Here is a 5,537-nt window from a genome sequence, read left to right as displayed (position 1 = left end):
CTGGCCCCGCCCCGTCCCGCTTCGCTCCGCCCCGTCCCTGCTTTACTCCGCCCCCCAGCCGCGGCCCAGACCCTCCTGCGGGTCCTGGCCAAACCTAAGCAGCTGAGGGGGCGGGGGCCCCACCCCTGGCCGCCATTGGCTACGAGTTCACGCCCACGGCGTCCTCTTGGCCAATTGACGACAGCTGCGGGAGGAACCGCCCCGGTGGCGACCCGCCCCTAGCTCAGTGAGACGGCTCTCCATTGGGCGAAGGCGCGTGACGCAAGGCGGCAGGCCACGTGGTGGTGTTGTCATTGCCAGATGCTGCGAAGCGGGATATGGCGAGAATGAGTGCAGCCCGACCTGTCGGCCTCGGTCGGGCGTCTGCGGCGGGGCTGCCGCGGGGGCGGCGGGCGGACGCGCTCGGTCCCACCCCGCCCAAACCCCTGTCACGGGTAGCTCCCTGTCTATTAAACTTACAGAGTTTAGTAGAGAGCGTGAGACGCCAAAGCCCCACCCTTTTGTAGAGTCTTCAAGCTGCTTAGAGAAAAGATTCTACAATGGGGTTGCTAAAGCCGGACAGATCTGAAGTTACCTTACCGATTGCCCTGACTTGGAGAGCTCTTCCTACATGCCAGGCACTGTCTTAACTGTGCAGATTATCTCGTTGAATTCTTATAAAACAAGAAAATGTTTTATGCCCAATTTTTTATAAAGGGCCAACTGAACAGGTAAATACTCTGTCTAAAGTAACACAACACGTGGTAGAATGTGGATTTGTCTGATACCAAGACCGGTGCACCAAACCACTCTGTTGGAAAATTAGGCAAAACCCATCTGATCTGTAGTTGAAAAAAAAAAAAAGAAAGAAAGAAAATGTGTGTAAGATGGTGACGAAAGGGATGAGATCTCCAAGATGGCACAATTCAAAACTCACATATTTGACATGAATCCTGACAAGAGTCTCTCTTCCCAGGTTAAATTCATGTTGCCATGTAGAAAATCCAACACAGTTTATAAATCATAGCTCTGATGGCTTTGGATTTATACAATTCCTGATGAATTTTTGACTCATACTTTTCAAGTTGAGATGAGATGACATTTTAATTGTTATGCCACAGTATTTCAAATTACCATAGTTAAAATGTATCTATTTTGTGACAAAGCTATATATGCCTATGTGTGTACACACACACACACACACACACACACACACACTTTGGAAACCTGAACCTATAATGGATGAGTGAAGAGCACTATTTCACGTAAGCTTTTCTGGTTGCATTTCTGGTTTGGGTTTTCTGATGTGCAAGTACAAGTTTCTTCACTCAATGCTATTATTCTTTCAACTGGTATAAAAATAGTTCAGCTCATAGATCCGCAGATGCTGGTTGCTCTTTAGTTGATTGTGAGGTGTTGTATAAACCATCCTAAGTGAAAATAACTTCTATTTGGATGTTTTAACTGCATCATCTTTGTTACCTCTTGGATCAAAGATGCTTCTCACCACTCCCAGCTCAGCCATTTAGAAAACCAGGAGTCTGGTAGGCTAGGTGCTGGGTTGTTTGGAGAATTAAAGTGTGGAGTAAGGTTTTTACGGTGGAAGCTGTTATTCTCAGTAGTTTGGACTTCATGGGCTAGAGTTGGAAACTGATGTTAGTTTTTGAGCAGGAGCGTTTCATGATAAAAGCAGTGTTTTAGGCAGATAAACTCGGCCAGGGTGTGCAGAATAGATTAGAAGGGGAATAGCCTAGGCTAATGTGAAATTCTAGGACTGAAGGGACATGACATGCAGGCTAGAAAGGTTAAAACAAACCCAAAAGAAACTTTTTTTCTATTGAAATATATTTGACATATATTTGATATATAACATTGTGTAAATTTAAGGTGTATAGCATGTTGATTTCATACTTATATATTGTAATATAATTGCCATTGTAGCTATAATTTGCACCACTAACATGTTACATGAAGAGCTATTTTGAGGCAATGCTTTCCAATAGAAAGTTAATGAGTGAAAGAAAGAAAGAAAGAAAGAAAGAAAGAAAGAAAGAGAGAAAGGAAGAAAGAGTCAGCCACAGTTGTGAACACCATTTGTAATTTTAAGTTTTCTAGAAGCCACATTAAAAAAGGTAAAAAGAAATGAATAAATGAACTTTAATAATATACTTAACACAATGTGTCAAAAATCTCATTTTAATGGATAATCAAGGCAAAAATATTAATTGGCTAGTTTAGATTTTGTTAAAGCCTAATTATTTAAAATGCAATGTATTCTTTTCACTTAGAACATATCTCATTTTACGCCAGCCACATTTTAAGTACCTATGTGGCTGGTAGCTATCGCATTGCTCAGTGAAGTTTGGGGAGAATAAACCACAGAACGCGGTGGCTGATGGGGGAGGGGTGGCATGGCAGGGAAGAGAAGGGAAGAGTCAAAGCCGGTTCCGTGGTTAGGAAGGTGCAAGCTCATGGCGCTGCTTTCAGAAACTAGATATTTGGGCAGGTATCCAAGAAGATGCAATTAGTTACACGTTGACATAGCAGAACTGAATGCTCATTGGGATTAGGGTTCAGGCCTAGAGATGTAAGTATGGGAGAAAACTGATCATCTTCCCAGCCCCACCTTTCCTGTGAATGATACCCCTTGATGTCTCCCAGGGCTGCCTCATTTGGTTTTATTTTTCCCAAGATAATACAGAAACCTTTATTTTTATATAAATACATTTTAAATAAATATTTATTTTACATAAACCTATATTTTTACGTAAAAATTTATAATGTTGATGACCAATTCTTATTTTAAAAAAACACTGTGTGGGCCAAATTAAATATACCAGCTGGCTGGATGTGGTTTGGGGGGGGTCCAGTGTGTGACCTCTGTTCAAGGCATAAGCAGTCTCTTTGAGAGGCTCCACCCTCAAAAAAAAAAAAAATCCAAAGAAAATACTACAAATAAATTCAGAGGTGTTGGATTCATTTAATGTCAGGCTGATGTTTCTTTTTCTAAGTTCTAGTTCCAGGTTCTGTGGGAGAGGAAACTCCTGATTTAAATGTTGGGTTGATGGCATCCTAATCCTTCCACATTCTTGGAACAGAAATTTCAACACCAAATAACAGAAGCAGAGGCTATCTGGAGGAAGAGGGGAATACAACACTTTACCACAAGAAAAACAAGATTTCAGCTTTTTGTCCTTCTTCCAGTCGAAACGCCTAAGTGTCTATCTTTTCCCGGACAAAATGTCTATTATTTCTAGGGCAACAGTAAATCAGCAAAATCTGAAAGAATAAAGCTGAGCTTGGGAATTAAGTATCCTTGGCAATACAAAATTGCAGGCCACAATTCAGCTAATGGGAAGCCTTTCTATTTGTGCAGCAATCAGGTTGTAATTTTAAAATGCCGATGAGGAGTGCACAGGGCAATGACAGGGGAAGTTGGAAATGACACATCCTGTCTGACGCAACCCTCATGTCACCCAGTATGGTTGCCCACAACACCCAACTGTCTATAATTAGAGTAACTACGAGGTGAGCAAATACCACTCCTGTCCCCTTCTTTGTATAAAACCCAGCCTATTTTTATAAAATGAAGTCACAGGAAATAAACTCCTTTTTTCTTTTCTGATATGTTTCAGCACTCAGAACGTGAGCGGAGAGAAGTAGAACCGGAAGAAAAGAGTGCATGGTAGCACTTTGAGAAAAGGATAAAGGAGGAAGGACCTGGGGACAATGCAGAATACGTAAGATTTGGGGGTGGGGAGAGGGAAGGGTGATGTGTCACAAGCTCAAGGAGTCAGCCCTACCCTACCACTCTAGGGTGGGAGGTAAGGGCTTGGCACGTAGGGTGACTTCTGGGAAAGGAGGTGATCCCATCAGATTGGCAACCAGGAAGTACCCAGCCAGAGGTATGGCTAAACAGCAGGCACAATTGGGCTTTTTTTTTGCTGCTTGTCACAGGCACAATCTGTGTGGGAGAGCCTGGCTGCAGTGAATGAAGAGTCCCTACAATGTGCCTTTGCTCCCAAAACGGAACCACTATATCTGGCAAAAACCAACTCCCATTCTAATATTCCTTAACGCATGTATTTCCTCTCAAGAGCAAGAAGCAATGGTATTTCATTAAAGAGCAGACTGGTGTCTTCGTCTACATTCTCTCCGCCATCTGTCTTATTTTTGCTTCCAGAATAATCTTAAAATGCTGAAGCAAGATCACAAGCCCTCCGTAAATACTTGCTCATCGGCTGACGTTCATGAAGACGTTAGCTTTCTATGTGTGCATTTGCAGACATACCTTGAGCTAATGGTCTATTAGTCAAGGCAACGTAGAGAGGTTCAATCATGGAGCTTTTTGTTCACGGGGCCATCTTAAGCCCAGCCAGGATTCTAGAGAAGTGTTCGTCAGGTCAACCAATGCCCCTGACTTAAGTTGAAAAGTATAAATATAGGTGACATCTGGGAACAGAAAACAAAGCCTTATAGAAAGCTTGGCTTGAAGCCTCATACGTGTTCTCATTTAATACTTTCTACATGTCCTGTCCTGGAGATTTTTATCTCCATCCCCCAGCTGCGTAAACCAAGGTCAAGAGATGTTGGATAAGCTGCTCAGGGTCCTGGGGCAGTCCGTGATGGAGATGTGGTTTGCACTCACCCTTCCACCGCATTTCCAGGTCGCCTCTCCTTCCATGCTTCCCCTCACACTGGTGTGCCTCAAAGCTCGCGACAGAATTGGCATCTTCACCTATACTCCTTTCTCTAAAGGGACAGAGAGGCAAGGGTGGAGACACCGAGGCAGGATTGCGCAAACAGGGCCACAGGCCAAGTGCAAGGGGCAGGGCATCAAGCCTGGAGCTTTTCAGTGGGGGGGGGGGGGGGGGGGGGGGCAAAGCCTGGCTTAGGTTTGCCACGGGTACTACTAGATGCACCTAGAAACATCCTTTGCTACCAGGTAAAGGGTTAACCTGTGCTCTTGGGCAGGGTTAGCTAGTTAACAAGTGGTGCTCTAGGACTCAGGGTTTCTTCCTGGTCTAGAGAGCTTGTGTGAAGAAAGGTAACCGGTCCTTAGAATTTTTCGCCTTGGGGCCGAAAGGTGATTTCAAAGGCCTTAGGGGAACCGGGGAGAGGGCTGAGAATCCCATGATTCTTGGTGAACAGTGCCATCTAGTGACCTGTGGTATTCAGTTCCAGGTTGGTGGGTGGATCTTGAAGAGAGTGGCTTGAGGGAGAGGATATGGGGAGCTAATCCTGAAACCCTGGGAGAAGAGTCTCGGACTTTCCATGGGTTCTTCCAAAACCTCTTTACCATCTGTACATGGAAAATACAGAGGCCTCACTCACCACTCCCTTGCAGAAGGAGAAGTTTGGAAGGGGTTGGCCCATTCACTCGTTTGACGCATTTTTATTCAGTGCCTGTTACGTGCCTGCCAGGGTTCCAGGTCTTAGGGATGCAACATGAGGAAAAAATGAATAAAAATCCCCGCTTAATTGGGCCCAGAGACCACTGGCAAGAAAAATAGAATGGAGAGTGTCTCAGATGGCCATGAATGCCAAGAAGAAAAATA

The 5,537-nt window shown here is 44.3% G+C and overlaps 1 long non-coding RNA gene across 1 annotated transcript; it reads left to right on the top strand.

The window, feature by feature from the left end:
- Positions 1 to 3,441: 3,441 nt before the first annotated feature.
- Positions 3,442 to 4,103, top strand: LOC130544759 (uncharacterized). The gene is made up of 3 exons (XR_008961305.1): positions 3,442 to 3,507; positions 3,615 to 3,719; positions 3,937 to 4,103. It is a non-coding gene; the product is annotated as an uncharacterized LOC130544759 (long non-coding RNA).
- The last annotated feature ends 1,434 nt before the right edge of the window (positions 4,104 to 5,537 follow it).

The sequence above is a fragment of the Ursus arctos genome, unplaced genomic scaffold (assembly GCF_023065955.2).
Source record: "Ursus arctos isolate Adak ecotype North America unplaced genomic scaffold, UrsArc2.0 scaffold_24, whole genome shotgun sequence".
NCBI classification, from domain to species: domain Eukaryota; kingdom Metazoa; phylum Chordata; class Mammalia; order Carnivora; family Ursidae; genus Ursus; species Ursus arctos.
This window is presented reverse-complemented; position numbering and strand designations above follow the sequence as displayed.